The sequence below is a fragment of the Camelus ferus genome, chromosome 13 (assembly GCF_009834535.1).
Source record: "Camelus ferus isolate YT-003-E chromosome 13, BCGSAC_Cfer_1.0, whole genome shotgun sequence".
Lineage (NCBI taxonomy): Eukaryota > Metazoa > Chordata > Mammalia > Artiodactyla > Camelidae > Camelus > Camelus ferus.
In genome coordinates, this window is record NC_045708.1 from 29,782,893 (window position 1) to 29,803,511 (window position 20,619).

General features: G+C 51.7%; 1 protein-coding gene across 4 annotated transcripts in view; it reads right to left on the reverse strand.

The window, feature by feature from the left end:
* The window catches only part of HIVEP3 (HIVEP zinc finger 3), a 369,906-nt gene that overhangs the window by 158,805 nt on the left and 190,482 nt on the right, over positions 1–20,619 (reverse strand). For all 4 annotated transcript variants that reach the window (XM_032493976.1, XM_032493974.1, XM_032493973.1 and 1 more), the window contains one exon: positions 4,058–4,138. The gene's annotated coding sequence lies outside the window, so the exon portion shown is untranslated. Of the gene's footprint in view, positions 1–4,057; positions 4,139–20,619 lie in introns of those variants that run through there.

Sequence of the window (20,619 nt, forward strand, 5' to 3'; positions counted from 1 at the left end):
ATCTTAGAAAAACATCTATTCCCGGAAGCCTCAAACATTCAGAAAGCCAAGAGTGTTTTGAATTGTCTTTCCTGAGCCCCTCCTGGGTGGTACGAGCCTCCTCTGCCTCTGGGGAACCTGTGGTCCTGTTCCCAGATGGGCCTCTGGGAGCCTTTGAAGGAATGGATGACAGAGGTGTACGGACACAAAAGTCATGGCCCCCTCCCTTTCTTGATGTGGGATAGGTCGGGTGGGGATGGCCTGCAGGGGAAGGTGGGCAGGTGCCACGTCTTTGGAACAGAAAGGGTCAGCCTGAGAAGCTGCCTTTCAGACTCTGCCTTCCTTATCTGGTTCCCTCCAGCCTTCCAGTGCTCAGATCTGGCAGGGCCGCCAAGCAACCCCAAGTGCTGGTACCCAAGGCCTCTGTTCCACCTGCAACCTCCATCCGCAGGGCCTGTCCCGATTCTCATTTTCTGTCCCAACTCTTTCAGGGCCCAGTTCATCCATGCCGTGTGTTAGTGAGAGCGTTTATATTGAGTGCCTACTATGCGCTTGAGCGAGACAGGTATGGTCCCAACCCTGTTGGTGCTTCTAGTTCTTAGAGAGGGCTTAGTGTCTGGCTATACCAGGTCATTCAAGCATGGACTCTGAGGCCAGACTGCCCGGGTTCAGCCTGGCTAGGCCACTTCCCAGCTGTGTGTCTCTGGGACAGTTATGCAGCCTCTCTGTGCATCAGTTCTCCTCATCTGTAAAAGAGGATGATAACCGCCCTGCCTCATGGCTTTGTTGTGTAGGTGTAGTGTAAATCCATACAAAACACTTAGAGCAGTGCCTGGCACCTAATAGGTGCTCGATAATCATTGGTTTTGATAATTCTTCTCATTATTACCGTCTGGTTCAGATTTCCTCCTTATGCTGCCCTCTTACTCCTGCCTTCTGGCTGCCGCTCCTCTACAGCCACAGAGCACTTTGAATGCTTCCAATTAGAGCATCAGTAGCTATGTGATACGGGCCTTTGGGGCCTGTCCACCCTGTCCTCTGTACTTGGGGCAGGGAACACGTTTATTCATCTCTATCCCAGGCCCCTGCACAAACACACCAGTAACGTCTCCAGGACTACTTCTGAGTTTGTGGGTAACACGTGTCCTCAACTCCAACCAAGAAAAGCCTCAGAAGCTCCGTGCTGCCCTGGGCACCAGAGGATGCACACCTGGCCGTGTCTCAGAGCACACTGACATCCCTCTTGAGCTGTGAAGCCTGGCCAGGATCTGACCCTCCCGAGCTGACAAGGGGGCAGGCACCAGGCTTTTCTGGGACAGGGAACCATGCAGGGCAGGTCATCATAAAATTCATCACTGATGCGCCACCGGTCAGGATGTTTCCCACAGCGATGCCTTTGCACCTGCTGGCCCCTTTGCCTGCAAGGCCCTCGCTCCCTTCCCTCTTGATCTCTCCTACTCATCCTTCCAGCGCCGGCTCACATGCCCCCTCTTCCACAACGCTCTTCCTTTCTTACAGTGTGTTGCTACTTGTTTACATGTCCCTTCTAGAGAAGGGACCATCTTATTCCTGCCTGGGCCCCCAGTGTACCAGAGCCTGAAACAGAGGAGGTGTCAGGAAAGATCTGCTGAACAAACTTTTCAAAGCAAAATCAAGTCCACTGGCCTACCTGCCTGTTAAGGCACAGGTGCAAACTGCACATGCCACCTCCCACGGGCCTTTCCAGGCTACCACAGCCCATCGGTGGCCACCTGCTCCATCACAGGGAAGTAGCTGGGGGAGCAGCACAGAATGGAAGTGTCCAGGTGACCCACTGCGCTGGCCTTTCACATGAGCTCTGGCCTTGGATTCTGGCCCCACACGCGGAGGTGGGTATTTAGGAGATGAAGACCCTGAGACTTGGGCAGTGACACTGCTCCCCAGGGGAGTGACAAGGCCGGGCTGAAGTCCCACACTCTCGGGCCTCAGAGCCGACACTTTCCTCTGTCCCATGAGACGACAGATGTGAAGGCATTTTGAATTCTGCCAAGAGAGGAAACTGTAAAACTACCAAATTGCTAAGTGTTACCCACCACACAGAAAACGACTCTAGGGCAGGAGCTCCTTTGTTATGCAGTGGAGAGGAGAGGGCTGGGAAGGGCCTTGGTAACAGCACCGCATCCTTAGGGAGCGCAGCCCTGGGGGAGCAGCCTGGTGGTCTTCAGGGACAGGGGAAGAGGAGAGCTGGGTAGGGCAGGGAAAAGGGGCTCTGATGGGAAGCCCAGCAGCCCTCCACTGGAGAGGCCCCCAGCACAGGACAGGGACCCCAGCACTCCTGGGGTTGCTCTGCATCGGGAGACCTGAAGAGCCCCAGTGGGGCCACAGACACTTCAGTGAGGGCGTCCTGCCCTGGGCTTCCCATTGCTGATGTTCAGTAGGCTCTGATATGAGCCCCTGTCTTCACTCTCAGCCTCTCCCGGGGCTCCTGGGAGTCCAGAGGCCTCTCTTGGCACCAAGGAAGCTGACCCTCTTCCTTCCTTGGTCATATAGGACCGAACCCAACTCCCTGGCCTGGCATTCAAAGGCCTACCCACTTTTCCCAGCCCCGTGTCTATCACTCTTCCTCTGTGCCTACACCTCAGCCACTCCACCTTTGCACTTGCTGTCTCCTCTGCCTAGAATGACCTTCTTCCATTTTTTATTTGGTGAACTTCTACTCATCCTTCAAAGCCCAGTTAAAGTGTCTCTTTCAAATGGCCTTTCTTTCTTTCTTCCTTTCTTCCTTTCTCTCTTTCTTCTCTTTCTCTCTTTCTCTCTTTTTTTAAATCTAAATACCTGGAGGAACTCCTTCTAAAGAACACAGGTGGTCCCATGGGGCCTTTCCTTCTTAGAAGAGGATTCTCCAACTCCTTCCACAGGAGGGAATGGGCTGGTTCCACCACAGGACTAAGGCAGGACCCGAACGCACAGGGAGTAGAGGCTGTGGCTTGTAACCCTCAAGTCGCACTGCCCTGGCTTCACCCTTCCTCCCTGGCCGCCCACCAGCCTAGTACTACGCCTGATCGGTTCCCACTGAGTGGGCGTGGCTCACTTCTGTGGGGCGGGGCTCAAATGGTCTTCTTTGAACCACCTCAAACCAAACCCAGACAGACTGGACCCCTCCCACCTTCACAGGTTTCCTGGACTGTGGCTATTTGTACATCATCTCCTCCTTCAGACAGGGCTCATCTCCTGGGCAGCAGTTCTGGCCCGCCCTGCCCATGAGTTTGCCCGGCACTCACTCCTGCACGAACGAAGGCCTCACTTAGGTTAGGTAACCTGGTCTCCCACCCCACATTGCCCCTCACCCAGCTTGATCTTCGCCCCCACACTCTGCTGCAGGCCCTCCCATGCTCTCAGCACATGGGCAGCCTCTGCCCTTCCCATTTGGGCAATGCAGCTGACAGTGACCATGGTGTGCCCATGACAGGGCAGGTGCAGGTCTGGTTACTGTCCATGTTTCAGTTCAACTTTAAGCACAGTTTGCTGGAAGGGACACAGGTCCCAGCCCCCCTTGCACACATGAACACACATGGCACACACAAAGCCCAGCGCAGGCTCTCCGTGGACCAGAGGTCCATAGAGCAATGGAAAAGGAGATGAGTCCTAGGGAGGGAAGGGGCAGACAGCTGCCGTCCCCACCATTCCTCCCCCCAGCCCACGACCTTGGCTGACCTGGAAGAGCTGGCTCATGGCCTGCCCAGTTCACTGAATCCTATCCCCTCACTTTTCAAGCAGGGAAGCAGAAACCCAGAAAGGCAGATTTTTGCTTGAGCTTTTCCTGAGCAGTAAAGGCTGACATAGGGTCAGAGCTGGTTCCCTGGATGCTGCCCCAGGATATGTTCTCAGCGCCAGATGCTGCCATCGGTCAGAATGCCAGCTTCAGGACTCTGGGCATTTGGCCACTTTTCCTGAAGTCTTGGTAGAATACAGGGCTCCATTCTCCTGCCAAGGCTGAAGTCAGTCCACCCTTCCTCTTGGCCACAAGCACGGCCTGTGTCTCAGGGCCGTGCTGAACTTGGTCCATGCCCCCGGTGTGAGGGAAGGATGGGGGGCTTACCTGCCGAGAGCCGGCCGTGGTCTCATGGTCGAGATATATCAGAGGCTTTTAAGAGCTGGGAGGGCTGTGTTGGAGGGAGGCCTGTGGGAAGTAGAGAATGTGAGAATATTATATCACTGCCAGCTGTCAACTTGCACTTGAGTTTTAAAAAATGCATCCCCAATGGTGAGCACAGCCTTGCTGAGAGTGACCTCACAGCCAAACTCCAGCCACCACCCCTTCTCCAACATAGACATCTCAGGGTCAAGAGCTGGCCTCCTGGGAGTGCCCCCTTGGCCGCATCACCCACCACACAGAGCTGGGTGTCTGCAGTTCACCTGCTGAACCCCTGCATTCTAATTCTGCTCTCCAGCTAAGAAACTCTCAGTTTCAAGCACTCCTTGGGGAAAACATCCCTCCATGGGCTCCCTGAGCACCTTTCATCATAATTCACTCATCCTTTCTTTCATTATTCATTCATTCATGCATGCAAGCATTCAATAGCCACTTGGGAAATCTCTTAGATGTTGGTGTCCGGTCTTAGGGAGACAGTCGTGGAAAGTGATAGCTCAGGTCTAGTAAGTCACTAGTAGACTCAGGACAAATGCCACAGGCTCCCGACCCCCAGCCTGGTGGGTTTCCTCCCTCTTCTCAGTGACCTCTGTCCTAGACACGGGACAAAGCACTTGACCCGTCACGCAGGACAGCACGATGCTTTCCACCATTTTCAGCAAGAGGACTTCCTTTTCGTGTGAAAATATTTCTCAAAACTCCTCCTAACTGTGCTCTTTATATCTCTTTATTGGGAAAATAAGGAACGATACAAACGCCACATGAACGTAATGCTTCACAATTAACTTGTATTTTAGTCATCACAGCACCAGCACATCTATTGAAATAATGGTTCCACATACTCACTTGAGACATGTTATTTCTGTCTTCTGGGCTTAAGGCTTTGACCTCTTGGGAATCCATTCACTCAATATTTGTTCAGTAGGTATCTGTGGAGCATCTCCGGGATGCCCAGCCCCGTGGCCCACCGGTTAGGGACTCTGGTACGGGAAAGAGTGGTGGCTCTGCGGTGAGGCATGTGCAATCTCCAGCCTGGCTCAGACTGGATGCGTGCCCTTGGGCAGGCCACTTAGCCTGTCTCCAGCTCAGAGTCCTCATGAGTCAAATGGAGATGATGACCCTGACACTGGAAAGTTGTTAGGAGGATGAAATGAGACAGCAGAAAGCACCCAGGTCAGAGCCCGGCATAAAGCAGAAGCTCAACAAACCCGAGGATTATCATCATCATCACCATTATCTTTATCACGGCCACTGCCAGTATCACCACCACCACCACCATCACGAACATCCTCATCGCTACCGCCAACAGCACCATCACCATCACTACTGTCATCCTCACCAGCACCACCACCACCATCACCCTGCTTCCCTTCTCTTTCTGAACCCCAAGAGGCCTGTCGTGGCCCCGTGAGTAGGATACACCGTTGTTACTACCTTATAAGAAGGTTGTTTGTATGCACATCTTCTTTTGCAAATTCATGCCTGTCTCTATAATTTCAGAGCTGTGTGAAACTGGCTAAGTTACTTAGCCTGTCTACATCTGTTTCCTCCTATGTAACATGGGACAACAGTTTTAGTAATTCATGGAATTCTTGCAATGAGTCAATGAAATAATGTATATAAAAATTCATGCAATGAGTCAATGAAATAATGTATATAAAAATTCAATAGAATATCTGGGATGTGGTAAACGCTCACTAATTGCTGGTCATTGTTGTTGTTGCTGTTATTATGATCACTTCTCCTCTTAGCCTATGAGCCCCTGTAGGCACTGACCATTCCCTTTCCTCTCCGTCTCCCCAGAGTCTAGCACAAGGCCTGCCTCCCAACAGACATTAATGAATCCTTGCTGAAACAGCGTCGGAAGCTCACACAAAGTCAGATGCAAAATAACTCAAGGGACAAGGGGAAATGGCCAAGGATAGAGCCCTGATGGGACCCTGAAAAATTCCAGCAGACCTCCTGACGGGAGCTGTTTGTTACCCAGGCAGCCAATCTGCAGGCCTGCTAGGACCATGCCTTTATTCATTCATTCATTCATTCATTCATAAATTGACCAAATTTTCACTTTGGTGAAATAATAAACCCTCTCCTTTTTTTCTTCTATTTTAAAATCTTGTTTCCATCTGCCACACTAGTTAAGTCTTCACAAAAATGCTTGGAGGCAGTGTCCATTTTGTAAGTAAAGAAATGGAGGCTCAGAGAGGTGACAAGATTTGCCAAAGGGCACACAGCTGTCAAGGTCATGGTGGAGAGCAGACCAGGGTCCCAATCATGACCTGGACTCCTTCCCACTGGCCCCATGACATCTAGCACTTAACAAGTCCAGGATCACTCACTCTCACTGCTCAGTCGGCTTCTCAGCAAACAAAACTGAATTAAATTATTTTGGTGCTATTTTAACATGCCTGTTGGAAAAGAAAGGCTAGAAGTTCCATGAGTCAGGGACTAGGAGAGCCACAGCAGTGCAGGGCCAGTTGAATATCTGACTGCCGACCCTAGACTGCCTAGGTTCAAATCCTGACTCTGATGCTCATTAGCTGTGGGACATTGAACAGATGACTTGACCTCTCTGTGCCTCGATTTCTTCATCTATATGGAAAGGCTAATAATAGCTATCGGTGGGACTGTTGAGACAATTAAATGAGCTAATCTATGTACACTGTCTAGAATAGTGCCTGGTACATAGTACAGGTTAGTTGTAATTATTATCATTCGGGATGTATCCTGTGCACTTGAACAAGTCCTGGCACGTGGAAGATCCCTAAAAACACTTGTTGGAAGGTTGAGTGGATGAAATATTCCCTGGAAAGAGGTCAACAGCTGTGCCTCCCGTATGGATGAGTAAATTAAAAGAGTAGCTGGAGCTCTGGCCTTAAGAAATCTAGGGTCCCCCAGGTCCTGGATTAGCCAAATCCAGGAGGAAGGAGATTGATCATTCCAGGACTCAAAACCCTTTCTGCTTCACCAAGAAGTTTTCTATCCAATGAAGAGCAGTAAATAGGACTCATGGTTAAGAATATGGGCTCTTGAGTCAGATACTTAAATTCAAGTCCTCACTCTGTCACTCTGTTACTACTAGCTGTGTGCTTACCTCCCAGTACCTACTTCAGTTTCCCTACCTGTAAAACGGGGATACCTTGGAGGGATGTTGGGTGGATTAGATGTCATATGGAGGAGGTAAAGCCTCCTATACCTGGCCCTGGTCCATGGCAAGAGCAATACTGAACCTAACAAGGTCACTGGCAGCTGACGGCGGTGGAGCCTGTCCAGGGGCCAGCTCGTCGTGTGCCAAGTGCTGCTTCCCCCACTCTCCCCCACGTGGGCTCCACATCCCTCTCCTAGGATTGCAACTTGTTAGAATAGCCTGGGCTCCACTCTCGCGGTTGGAAGGCTGCTGGGAAAAGGCACATTCTTTATTTGGCCTCAGTGCAGACTGGACTCCGTGGAGGCGAGACAGCTCCTCGGGAAATGGTCCTCTGGGAAAGGTGGTCTCCAGAGAATCCACCTGGAGCTTTCTTCCCAAGCACCAGCAACTCACCACCAGCATGCAGCTAGCTGCCTCTGGTGCAGTCCCCGTCCCTGCAGGGGGACTCCCCCATGCTCTGTCTGCCTGGCCAAGACCCCCAGGTTGGCAGACCAGCCTGCCTACGGGAAGAAATGAACATATATTGAGCCAGAAACTTTATATTCCTGGTCTTATGTAATCCTCAAAACAAGCCTACAGGTGGGCATCCTGAGCTCTCCAGGACCAGCTGTGAGACCCTGAACCAACTATTTAGCCACCATGTCTCAGTTTCCTCATCTGTGAGCCCTAGGTAAGTATCCTTACTCAGCAAGCCCATTTTGCAGAGAAGGGCGTGGAAGCATTGCAGGGAGGGATGTGCACTGTACGAGACTGTGTGACTAACAAGTGACAAAGCTGGAGCTGTTTGACTTCACAGTCCCATCCATTCATTCATCATCAATTCTTTTTGGAAGGCTCACCATATACTGTGCACTGGATCCAAACTCTCTCTTTTAAAAAATATATTCATATGCTCTTTTTCCCATCACTCCTAAGACCCTAACATTAAACCAATTCAACTTAACAAAGACACATATTAAGTCCTTTCTATGTGCCTTGCACTGTGTGAGGCTCTGGTATTAAGGCTCATGTTGAATCCTCAGGACAATCCTGTGCAATGGACTGTTTTACCCTCTTTACAGATGACAAATGGACGAATCAGAGAGATAAAAGAACTTGCCCAAGCTCGCACACATGAAGCCTGATGGTAGCTTGCATCGTCTGAGCCCCAATCCACTTTCTTCCCTCCCACCTTGGTGCTCCATTCTCCCCAGGGCGCTCTCCCCTCCCCTCTCCACCCTGATGCATGGTGATGCAGGTTCTGGAAGTTCCAGTCAAGGTCAACCCCTTGACATCCCTCGCCCAGCGGAGAAAGACAGCTGCCAGTCCTGCTGGCCAGTGTCACCCTAACTGGACCTTCAGGGTTCTGTGCCTCCCTGGCTCCCCTACCAACCCCTGAAATTGATCGTTGTTTGCTTTTATATCTTATCTATTTCCAAAAACTATGTGAGGAAGATTAAAGAATAAAAGTGCAGACCAAAGCTTGAAACACTAGACAGAAGCAAAGTCTAAACATAAAGAAGCAGTGGAGGCTCGAGGCAAATGTCTTGAAGGACAACGCCCAGTGCTCACAGGTTTGGGGAGATGGGTGCTCTCACAGCACTGCTCATAGTGGAAGTCGGCAGAGTGCTTTTGGAAGACAATTCACAGCATGCATCAAGAGCTTTGCCTCACAAATGTCCATACTTTGGGAGCACAGCCATCTCAATTTCCAGGAATATAGTCCCAGGAAAAAAAATTCTAAGCAAATTCCACCCAGCCTTTTTTATGATACTGAAGCACTGAGGACTGAAAGCAAACCTAAGTGCTAATACATGGAAATGGCGAACAGTTCCACAAAAACTAGAGTCCATCTATACCTGGAGTTGGAAACTACAGTCTGAAGGCCAAATCTCACTGGCAGCCTATTTTTATAAATAAAGTTTTATTGGGTCCCAGCCGTGCCCACGCCTTTACATGTTGTCTGTGGCTGTTCTTGTGCTACATGGCAGACAGAGCAGCTGGGACAGAAACAGTACAGCCCAAAGAGCCTAAATTATTTACCATCTAGCCCTTTATAGAACTAGCTTGCTGACCTCTGATCTACTTGATGAAATTTTCTGTATCATTTAAGAATGTGATATTCTTAGATATCAGGTTGAGAAAAGCAAGCTACCAGCTTTCACATATAGGATGATTTATCTCACCTATTTAAAAAGAAAAAAATTCCTAAAAACAAAACCACATGAAAACTGTACAGAAAAAAAAACCCCAAAGAAATAGATGAAAATATTATAGTTTTTGAGGAGTAGAAACACTGTAAGTAATTTTTGCTTTTTGCTTCCTTGTATTTATCTTGATTTTCTTAGTTCTTAGGAAATACACAATTATTATATACTGGAAAAAATCACATTTTAAAAAGATGCATAGCTGACTATCTCAGCTCTGGGCATCCTGGTAGCCAAGGCAAGGAGTAAAACAAGATGAGTTCTATTGTCAGTAGTAGGAAGGAGCCTGGGAACTTGGAAAATCAAACCTCCTGGCCCATATTTCTGACAGGACATGGTTACCATGGTCTTTGTTTCAAGGGTAACAAGAAACACAGTGGACAACTTTCTGTTTGTTTTACTAATGTGCTGAAGCATTTTGTGCATATATGGCCAATCCTGAATATCGGCCTTCAAATGATGTCAAAGAGAAAATGTTAAGCTATGATTCTACACAGACAATTCTCCTAGTGGCCAGGGCAGTGTAGGAGTTTAGTGCAAGGAAAAGCTTATGGAATCTTGTGGAGAAAAAGCATCAATATATCCAGTGAACCCACAGGTTTTCTGCAGAGAGTTTTTTTCTTAGAAAATAAGAACGTACATTGAAGACCAGCATGTAAAACGGGTACAGATGGGGTGCCCTAGTAGAAGCTGAGTGGGGTACGTTTCATGTCGGTCCCACAATCCCCTCCAAGGCTGCTCCTGACGGGGTTCTACGGAGCCTCTGGGGCTCCTTGGCGCCCAGCTGGCAAATGGCTCCATCAAATCATCCCTCTGGGGACCTGTAGGGTCCCTGGTCCTTGGCCAGGTTGTGGGCACTGTCGAGAGCAGCAGAAAGGATGCTCTGTGCCCACAGGAGGCAGAGCCACGTCCTGCGGAAGACACAGCTATGAGGTAAAGACAAGGTTTCATTGTGAATATGAAAAAGTACTACTGATGACTGTGCTTTCATGGAGGGCCTTGAGTAGGGTGAGAAAGGACTTGGCATCCTGGGATGGCAGCTCCTGAGCAGTCTGATGCTCTGACAGGGGGTAGCAGGCTGACGCCCAGGGTGAGGGGGGTCCCTGGTGGATGGATAAGCCTAGAGGACAAATACGTGAACTCAGCGCACAGCCCTATTTCTGTGCAAGGCAGGAAGAGCAAGACATCATGAGCAGCAGGGTGTGGGACAGCACAAGGATGTGATTAAGAGGGGGCCCTGGACCAGATCTGAATCCTACTCTGCTACGTATTAGCTGTGCCCATGGGAATATCATTGACTCTTTCCACACCTCGGTTTCCTCATCTGTAGAAAAGGAAGATGGTAATGGTGTGATAGGGTTGTTGGGAGGATTAAATGAAACACTGCCTGCCAAGGGCTTAGCCCCTGACCTGCGCCGCAGTCAGCGCTCCACAAAGGTTTGCTATTTGCCCCAGGAGACCTGGCCAAGCCTGAAGCCTGCCCTGCCTGGGGGATGGTAAGCCTGGGCATCGACCTTCGATTCATGCAGTCTTGAGGAAAGACTCAGAAATATTCTGAGACTGTCACCAGTTTCCTGTAATTGGTGAACGGAAGACACACTCAGCATTTCTAGAGCAGCTGGGAGAGGCCAGGAGCAGCCATCCCCAGGTGAGTGGCTCAGGAGGTCTCTAGAAGGACCTGACAGAATCCTCTGCCTGTCAGGGTGACATCAGAGAGGGGCTGCCTTTGTGGGGATCTGACCGAGTGCTCAGGTGTCCCCTGCTCTGAGTGGCCATCCCCGTGCTGTAAAGGTCATGCGCCTCTGACCTCGCGTGAGGGACGTGTAGCACGCCACCTCTGTTGGGTCTTCCAATCAGGCAGCATGTGCTACTTGGTGGGCATTTTCTGGGTTTTGGCCGCTCAGCACCCTATTCCCTACCTCTGCAACAGCAACCTGATTTTATTTTGGGGAATTAGTTCTTCCGGCCTTGGTGGACAGTAAAGCCAGGCTCTCTGCTCTCCGGCAGCCAAGGGGCTGGCAGGAGGCTGAGCTAAGTATATTCGGTGCTTCTTCCGTGCCCCTGAGTCTCCCATCTCTGCAGGGATGAGAGGACTGCCAGTGATTACTTCCTGTTTTCTGCTGCCCCAAGGGGCCCTGGGTTGTTTTCTGAGCCTGGTTCTCCAGGCTTCCTGTCAGTTCTGTGAGATTCTCATTATCCTTCCAACTTAACCCCTGTTTGTGTAAGCTGTTGAAAACCTGCTTCTGTTGCTTACGCCAAAGAGCCTTAGAAGGTGCAGAGAGGAATAAGTCAAAATGGCTTCCTTTGACACAAAAGGCCACGACCAGGTGCTCTGGCACCAAATGCAAACAGGAAAAGTTCATGTTGAATACAGACACCTGCTTTTTTTGGAGCCAGCCCTTCTCCAGGCCCAGGGGGTAAATTGTGATTAATCCAATCCTGCAATGGTGGTTTCATTTCATTTTCCATCGAGGGGTTCAGGCATGGGCATATGACTCAGGTCAGGCTAACGGGACCTATTACTATTGTTTTATAGCTAAAAGAAGTCTTTCTTGGGGTTTCTGGGATAGGGTTTCCTTGCTACTTAAAAGAGATTTTGGAAAAGATGTTATTCTGCACCACCCACCACCATGTCTGCAAATGGGCCCCAGGATGGTCTTATGACCTAGGGTGAGATGATGCTGACTTGGTGGGAAGATGGACAGGGGAGGGAAAGCTGGGAAGTGAGGATTCTTGACATCATTGGGCTGCCAGGTTATTCTGCTTTGGAACTGCCCCCACCTCCAGGTTTCTGGAGTTTTTAAACTCCTGTTGTTTAAGCTACTTGTAGTTAGGTTTCTGTTACCTGCAGCCCAAAGCATCCCTACACCGAGTTAGAGCCTCAGACCTGGGAATGTGTCCCTAGCAGCAGGCTGGGAATGCAGCATCAAGGGCTAGCGACAGGAAGAAGCCTGGAGAAGGGAGTATCCAGAGGATGGATGGGCCCAAGCAGGGCCACTCACGGGTGGACACAGGGAGCCTCTGGCAGTGGTAATTCCTGAAGCTAGAAGAATGGCAGTACCATTTTATGGCAGTCTTCCTTGTTTGGGGCAAGAACCCAGCCAGAAGCTTGATGGCACAGGGAAGAAGATCCAGCCCAAAGTGGGGTTTGGGTGGAAGGGTAACAGCCAGTCAGGGTCTCAGGGTCTGGAGTTCACATGGGGCTCTGACCCTCGCAGGGAATTGGAGTCTAAGACAGGGAAACAGAGGCAGAAATTATGGGAAGTCAGTTACGAAGAATCACCAACATGGCAGAGTCTAGGGGAGGCTTCAGCTCAGTAAGTGCTCCCCTTCCACTGCCACCACTCACAGGGATGCCTGATGCAGAGTTCAGGACAACCAGGCCAGTTCTGGGCTCTGCCATCACCCCGGACACTGATGAGATGCTGACTACCTTGGCTCAGGTGTTGGACAGGCATGGTGGACGGATGGCACCTAAAGAGGTATGGGGAAGTCAGGGACGAACAGAGACTTAGCTCAGGAAGCAGCTTCCGTCAGGAGCTGGGAGAGCCCCAGTGTGATTTCCAGCATATGCCAATCTGAGTCTGATGGTATGTAAGCATCTAGTGCCTCAAAGAGACAGCCCTGTTCAAGTCCAAAGGGATGGCAGCTGGACCACACTCCTCCCTCCATCTAGTGCCTCCATCAGTGAGGGGATCAGGTGCTTCCTCCAGCTGCATCCTCATCTGCATGCTCTGCCTCTTCCCACCTCCCCTTCCCAGCCCCAAAAAAACCCCAGAAACAGTCTTCAGAGGATATTTTCAGGGCTGGAAAGATGCTAAAAGGTCATCTAATGCCATCAAAGGGCAAACAGAGGCACAGAGAAGAACAGGTGCATGCTCTTGCCCTGCTGTGTGGCCCTGGGCGATCAGCACCATTGCCAGCTTGGATATTGCACAGTTCTGCTTCAAGAGCACATGTGAAATGGTATATTAACTCTTCGGAGCCACGTGGACTGGCTCTAACCTTAGCTGGGAGTGAGGATCTGATATTTCCCTCCTTCGTCTCTCTGCGACAGCTGGGAACCCTGCACTCACCTGCAAGCTCAGTCCCACCCCTTGTTTTCGAACCAGTCCTCCCTCTTACAATCATTATAATCATTTAAAGAACCCCTGGCTCAGACTTCCCTGCCCTAATACTGTGCCCTGCTCCTGGAAACTGTCGCTGTCTTATTCCCAAGGCCCAACACCCACCTTATTCCTGGTCCAGCGCCGGGCTGCAGCCCCACACCCCAAGCCCAGTGCTGGGAGGGTGGTAACGTGATGGTGGCCAATAGTGGCTTACGAAGCACGTCCTCCCTGCCAGGTGCTCATCTGAGAATTTTACAGGGACTTTACCAAATCCCCAAAGACGGCTATGTCAGGCAGTTGTTATTATTACTCTCATTTTATGGATAAGGGGGCCAGCTTACCAAAGGTCGCTTGGCTGGTAAGTGGCAGTGCCCAGATGTCCCCCGACAGCCCACACTGGCCATTTCTCTGGACTCTGCTCTGCTGCAGGGCCAGGCTGGATTCCCCCACTGCCACCCGCTGGGCTGACCTTGAGCGCCTGCCCCGCCCGATGGGCATGGCTGATCTCAAGTCCTCGGCCTCTCTCTGCCTAGCACTTTAGGCCGCTGTCAGGTCCTTCAGAGAGGATGTGAGATTTGACAGAACCTAGAAGAACATGCAGAAGGCACTGGAGGGTGGGGGGCAGAGAAGAGGCCAAAAATCAAGTCTACTTGCGAACATAGGCCCATGATCGTGCATCCATGAGCTTGTCCCCTCTCTCACTCCCTCGGTGGCAGTCGCTGGGCTATAGCTTCAAGGTGATGGTGGCCAACCATCACCCACTGTTCAGGGGAAGCTGAGCAGCACAGTGAAAAAGCTTGACAGTCCTATGTTCAGACCCCAGCTCTATCCCTTAGTGTTCTGCGAGGTTGAGGCACGTCCCTGGGACGTGTGCCTCTTTCAGCCTCTGAGCCCCGCTGTGACATGGAGCTAATGGCGCCCATCTTGCGAGGCCTTCGTGAGGAATAGGAAATGCCTTCAACAAGTGCCTGGTTCTCCGTGGCACCTGTTCCCCTCAGCATTGGCTGTCTCCCAATGCCAGAGATGTCCTCTCCGGGCCGAGAGGCCCAAGCAGTCCCAGTGATGCCCACCATGTGGCGGGCAGGGCCCTGAGCACACTGGGAACGCACGCTGGAGATAAATACAGGGTCCAGGCACCTGTTTCTGAACAATGGGCTATTCTGGGGTTTTAATTGCTCATCAAGGGGAAGTCAGGCTGTGGGTAGTGACCAACCCTGCAGGGTCAGGACAAGCACTGGGGCGGCAAACACACACGGGGCAGGTGCAGAAACACCAGCCAACAGGTTATAAATCTCAGAATGTCACTGGCGGGGGGGGGCTTAAAAAGCCTCTGGGGTGACCACCCTCACAGCGTACGAATGGGGAGACTGAGGCCCAGCAGGGAGAGGGCTTCGATTCACTGCTTCGGCAAACGTTCACCAAGCATCTCTTTGAGGCTTGGCTCCATGCTCAGCCTCAGGGACCTGACAGTGTGGGGAGACAGAGGGCACATATACAATCCCAGTGCCTTGTGACAACCGCCAGGAGGAGGCAGGGCCAGGGCTGCGGGAGCACGAAGGAGGCACACCCCCCTAGTTGTCTGGGTCATACATGCATCCATTCACCTATGGGCTCGGGGCTTGTGGGTACCAGGCACTGCTTAGGTGCTGGAGACACAGCCCCGAATAAAGTTCAGTCCCAGGCCTCTCAGGGTTTACAGTCTCACGGCAGAGAAACGTAGTCACAGTTAAATGAAGAGGGGCATGACAGAACATCAGGGCTTGTGATGCTACAGAGAGAACTACAGCAGGATAAGGGGACAGGGGACACCTGCCGTTGGGTGATTTTTTATGGTAAATGATCAGTGGATGCCAATTATGAAAAATTAACTCCAGCACATGAACTAGGCAAGGCAATGAATGCTCTGCCTTTCTGAGTGAGAAGGGGAACCAAGGCCCGAAGACAACCTGCCTAAGGGTCACCAAGAACCAGCAACAGTGTCAGAAACTGCCCCAGGGCTCTTGTCTCACAAGCCAGAGCTGGTGCCCCTCACGGTGTACTCCCTCTCTGCCCACAGCCACTGTCCCTCCCTCCATCCTCCCCGGGGGTTGGGGAAAGCACCAAGCAGCTCTGTGGGGTCGGGGCCAGAGCCAGGCCCCTTCAGCCACCAACTCCTGGCTTGCCGATCGCCCAACGCCAGCCTCAGGCAATGAAGACTGACAGCCAGATCCTCGGCCATCCAGACACAGCAGACTTGTCCCTCCCCTCTGTCACCTCCCACCAATGTCAGTGGTGTGTTGCTATCAGACACACATGGTCCCTCCACTTCTCAGCTGTGTGACCTTGACAGGCTCAGCAGAGCATGTGCCAAAACCGGCTGTTGAGCTGTGCTCACAGGGCCGTGGGGGCCGTGGGGGGTTAAATAAAGCGAGGTGTAAAGTGTCCACCAGCGTCCGTGGTCCACAGTGGACTGGAGAGGGCGGCCACCTTCCCTTCCTGCGTCGGTTCCCTCCCGCCCTGCACCTGGCCCGCAGCCCAGAGCATCCCTCTCCTCCGGGCTCCCGCAGCCCTGACAGCGCTCATGTTCTCTTCCTGTGTCTGCTGTTGGTCCCTGAATAAGATCGCCAGCGCCCAGAGAGCAGCCGCTGGCTCCTGTGTGTCTCTAAGCCACCATCTGGGGACTCAGCTCAAAATCAGTCACTGCTCCATCAACAATTCCCCGCCCCCCGCACCATGCACTTTCCAGCCAGGAAAGCTGAACTTGAAGAGTAGTGGGGAAGGTAGAACCGTGGCGTCAGAGTCAGTTTCTTTACCAGCCTAATGACCCTGGGCAAGTTAACTTGTTTTTCTTTTCTTTTCTTTTCTTTTTTTTTTGTAAATGAGGATAATAATCAGTGACCAAGTTTCTGCAAAATTATATGGTGATTTTAATATTATTGTTTCCATTAGAGAATCATAGGTTGAGACCAGAGTTTATTCCATTTGTAACCTGGTAGTACAGTCCTTTCCACAACTCTCTGCCCGCTGGGCATCCTCGTCTAGTTGAACTCTCCTGTGACAGGGAACTCACTACCTGCTGGGCAGTCCCTGCCATGTTTTGACTGCTTCTGAGCATTAGAAACTTTGCTGCCTGTTGTTTGACGACCTGCCATGCCGAGTGCAGGACTGAGAGCAGAGAGATGAGTGGTGGTGAACAAGCCTAGGGGAGACTCTGGGGGGAGGTGCGGGATGATGGTGGGAGTGCGCTGGGAGCTGAGAGCACCCGGAAACCACACCTCTGGTCACTGGGCCAGGGGGCACTCTCTGATGTAGCCCCTCCACAGGCTGTCAGCTCCTCTTTGCAGATAAGCTCCCACAAATGGTGTCCATTCTGCCCAAGGCTTCAGAGCCAGCCCAGCCTTTCCAGAAGACATCCTGCCTGAGCTGCCTTCTGCCCCGGGTGGCTCAGCCACCGGACCGCGGGGCCCTGGGTTCTCAAGCCACAATGTATGATTAATAACTCTGATGAGCTCACCAGCCCACGGAGGGAGGGGTCGATCCGAGGGGAGGCCAGAGGAAGGCTGGTTATGGATTTTAACCCTCTGATGTTACTGGCTGGGAATTTAACATCAATAATTCAAAGCAGTGGGGAGGAGAGGTTGAAAAAAAATGCGAGAGAAAGGGAGGTAAGGACAGAAAGGGAGAAAGGAAGGGAAGGGATGCGAGAGGGAAGGAGAAAGGAAAGGAAACACAGACGTGTTTACTGAGTGTCTCCCAGGTGCCACTTTTGCCTCCTTTGGCTCTTTTTAAGCCCCATTGAAATCTGTGAAGCAGGTACCCTCGTTACCCCCATTACCCAGATAAAGAAACTGAGGCTCAGAGAGGAAAATGGAAGGTTTCAGGGGCTGGTGGGGAGGGGATATAGAAAGAACGTAGGTTCTGCCTACAACACCTTGACTCTGTGGAACCAGGTGAGGGAACACAGAGAAAGCCAGCCTGAGTACATCCAGCCCCGGTTCACCCTCTGGGGCTGATGTCTGGTGAGATGAGTTTGGAGGGCTTTGCCCCAAAGAGAGAAAGCTTGGCCTTCTGGACAGCACCAGAACTTTGTTTCAGGAGCTGAAAAAATTAACTGCTATATTTAAAAGCATTGTTCGGTTGCTATGGTAACAGAGGGGCTAAGAATAATATAAAAAGACGATGATATGCCAGGTTGTCACTGGCAACCCAATTTTAAGGGTGTGTGTATGTGTTTTCAAAGGGGGTGGGGAGGCAAAGAGGTTCAGACTGTCTTCCCCGCTCCCTCCGGCACCATCTGCCCCAGCATCACGTCCAAGATGTAGCCAGGCCTGGGATCTCATGGGTCGGCCCGAGTCAGGGGGACCTGGCACCTCCTGGGCCTGAGCCGAAAGATAAAGGTGGTTTTCATTTCCTAATTGCTATCCACTCCTGGCAGCATCCCCTCCCCCATGGCCTGGGCAGCATCCCTCAGCTGTGGAACCCCAACCAGAGGTACCTCTCAAACAGATGGCCCCAAAATAGCGTCTTTTCTCCAACCTGGGAGCTTGCAGCCAGCCTGGCAGACTCCCTGGGGACCACCAGGGAAAACAGATGGTCGGGAGAGAAGAGCAGGAGACAGATTTATTGATCTGCAGCCTGGAAGTCAGGGCGGGATGTCAGGCTTGGGCAGATATGGGCACAGAGTGGCCCCAGCTCTCTGAGGAGTCCTGGAGACAAGCACTAGGTCTAACCTCATCCAGAGCCTGGACCCAGGTGACCTGGAGAGGATCCACAGCCGGTATGATGAAGGACAGGAGGGTGGATGGGGACCATGGATCCTTGTACACTGGCCAGCTGCTTGTCAGGGCTGAGACGGGAGCACTCATGGGAGGCATGGAGGAGTGAGACAGTAAACAAAATCCCCAGGGCTGTTCATTAACAGTCACATTTTTATCTCTGTCACCATCATGTAGTTTGGAGGGATGCTGTGAAATCAGCCCAACCAGGGTCCCCACGTGCTGCTGTGTGACCTCAAGCAAGGCCTTTAGCATTTCTGGGCCTCAGTCCTACAAAAAGACAATCTTTTTTTTTTTTTTTCAAGACTGTGGTTGGGCCTCAGCAAACTGGAGTTTATAAACCGCCGGGCCTGGCACACAGGCTATCTTCAGTGGACAGCACCTCCCACCAGGAGAAACCTCTTACTTTAGCAATTCTTTATTCAAGCCAACCCCGAAGGCCATGGGAGCACCTATGGGAATAAATGAAAAATGAGGTGCAGCTGGGGAGGTGCTATCACACAGAGATGGCCAGTGAGGGCCCCCAGAATGGCTGGATGTGTGTGAGGGGCCAGGGAATTCTGAAGGAAGAGGAAAGACTAGTAGAATAAGGAGGAGAGGGAGAGGGAAATACATTCCAGGCAGCCGAATGGCGTGAACAGAGGCAGGGAGGAGGGACAGCCCAAGGAGGGTCTGAGAGCAGGGATCGGGCTCACTAGGCCCAAGCCTAGCGGCAAGGAGGGGGGTCACTGGAGAAGGGACATGATCAGATCTGTGTTTCAGAAGGACCCCATGTCCAGCTCAGCAGGGAAGTGAGATGGGCCGGGTGAACTGGAGGCAGGGAGGCCCATGGGGATGCTGGTACAAGAGTTAAGGCCAGAGATGAAGGGCCCTGGGCTAAGGCAGGACAGGGCTTTACAGTTCACAAGGTGCACCTGTGCCCATTTCCTCATTTGATCAAGCCAGGATGGACAAAGGGTACAAGCTCTCTCCCATCCCTGCCTACAGGGCTTCCCACAGGCTGAGGGCACCCACCGCATACAGGGTAGCTACATATGGACTCCCAAGCAACCCCTAGAAGCAGGCAAGTCCAGGAGAGGCCCAGACGAGGCAGAGGTCTCATGGGTGGGTGGAGTCAGGGAGGACTTCCTGAAGGAGGAGCAGTGGAGAGCATTCTGGGCAGACATTATGGCACAAGTAAAGTCTGGTGGGGGGACTGGTCATAGTGCACTGGACCCTGCTGCAGCTGAGGCCTCCTGCAGGAGAGTTGGGAGAAAGCAGATTGGAAGTCTGGGCAGGGGTGGGTCATGCAAAGCCATGAATTCCAGGTTGAGAGATCGCACTCCCCTTTGGGCAGTGAAGACCTATAGGGAGCTGAGAAGGGCTGAGGCATGATGGGGAGATGTGAGCGAAGTCAAACTGAATCAGACACATCTAACTCTTTATTACTCTCCCCAACTCTCAAACATAGGCTCCTCCTTCTTCCCGGGCTGTGAGTGCCAGCAACAGACATCAGACCTCAAGCAGCATGTCCTGAAAAATGGGTATGTTTTCAACCTGGGCCTCATGGAAGTTCAGGCTGAGTCAGCCCACTGGCAGAGAGTTGTCCCAAGTGGCTCCGCATCTGGAGACCAGAACAGGGGCAGAGGTCTCAGGGCCAGGGTAAAACCATGAAGCTTGGCCTTTCTCTCTCTCTCTCTCCCTCCTTCAATAAATATAATTGAGCACCTACGTGTGTCAGGCACTGTTCTAGGTATTGAGTCAGATAAACAAAACTTCTCCTAGGGCTTATATTCAAACTGGGGAAGCAGACAACAGTCAACAAATAATGGAGAAGAGTATTTCAGGCAGGGGGAATGGAATATGCAAAGGTCCTGAGGCAGGAATGAGCTTGGTGTGTTTCCCTGACTCCTCATCTAGCGCTCTCAGAGAAAAGAAAGGCTCAGAGAGGTTGGGTGACTTGCCTGGAGTCATGACTAGTGGCCAAGAAACGGTAGAGGGCAAATTTGCTGCCTACTGGTGGAGGGCTTGTCCACCACTGTGTGGGCAACTGGCCACGTTTCAGGACGTGGGCTCCAGCCAGGGTGTGGGCACTGACTGCTGACTGTCGGGGGAGGCCCATTTGGTGATGAGTCAGTTATCTGGCCAAAAATAATGACTGACTGCCTACCACATGCCCAGTGCTGGCTGTGCGGGGCCCGGGCATGTAGCAGGGCATATATGGACAGAAGTTTATGTTCTCATGGAGCCTACATTCTAGTGAAGATGGAGGGTACTGGGACCACAGGATTCCAGGACCCTCGAGTCTACAGTCAGAATCTGGGAATTGCAGAAT